At 46.0% G+C, this 968-nt stretch overlaps 1 non-coding gene across 1 annotated transcript; it reads right to left on the bottom strand.

The window, feature by feature from the left end:
* Nucleotides 1-350: 350 nt before the first annotated feature.
* LOC149818259 (small nucleolar RNA R71) lies at nucleotides 351-453 on the bottom strand. The gene has a single exon (XR_016427543.1). It is a non-coding gene; the product is annotated as a small nucleolar RNA R71 (small nucleolar RNA).
* Nucleotides 454-968: the final 515 nt, after the last annotated feature.

Here is a 968-nt window from a genome sequence, read left to right as displayed (position 1 = left end):
GGAATACTTCATTCCCACAGACTATGTTCAGGCATCCTGCATTCGGAGACCCGATGTAGGAGCGCCACATTATGAGATTAAGGCCAGCATTATTCAAATGCTTCCATCCTTTTATGGCCTTAGTCATGAGGATCCCTACCGACACTTAGATGAATTCCTCGAAATCTGTTCTACTGTTAAGATACAGAATTTCGATGATGATGCGTTGAGGTTGACTCTATTCCCTTTTTCATTGAAGGACAAAGCCAAGTATTGGCTAAAGTCCTTAGATTCTGTAGAAATAGAGTCCTGGGATCAGTTGCAACAGGAGTTTCTTCGAAAATACTTTCCCATTGGTCGCACGAACCAATATCGTAGAGCCATCACTAGCTTTTCAGAGCTAGATGGTGAGCGCTTTCATGAGACCTGGGAGAGAATGAAGGATCTCCTCAGGAAATGCCCCCATCATCAGGTGCCGAAATGGCAACTGGTGCAGAGTTTCTATGATGGATTGTCTGACAAGAATCGTCAGATGATCGACTCTTCATGCGGTGGGACATTCATGCTGAAGAGCGAGGACGAAGCATGGAGGCTATTTGATACATTGGCCGAGAATTCACTCCACCATGCTTCGAGCTCTCATTCTGATAGAGCCACACCCAGCATTCAGAAGAAAGCTGGTGTTCTTGAGATTGGTCCATCTACTGCACTACAGTGCAAAGTAGACATGATTGCTCAGAAGCTGGACCAGCTTCTCTCAGGACCATCCATTACACAGCAGGTGTGTACTCTTTGTGCCAGTCCGGCACACGAGATCACTGAGTGCCCTTCAGCAGCTCAGTACCCTGAATTTGTTCAAGAACAAGTTCAGGCAGCTCAGGGTTACGTCAGACCGCCAAATAACCCATTTTCATCGACATATAATCCGGGTTGGCGTAACCATCCCAATTTTTCATGGAAGAATCCACAGTCTTCTATACAGATGCCTT

Source organism: Nuphar pumila, chromosome 13, assembly GCF_984573655.1.
Source record: "Nuphar pumila chromosome 13, dmNupPumi1.hap1.1, whole genome shotgun sequence".
NCBI lineage: Eukaryota > Viridiplantae > Streptophyta > Magnoliopsida > Nymphaeales > Nymphaeaceae > Nuphar > Nuphar pumila.
Note: the sequence above shows the minus strand (reverse complement) of the source record. Positions and strands in the feature narration are given on the sequence as shown.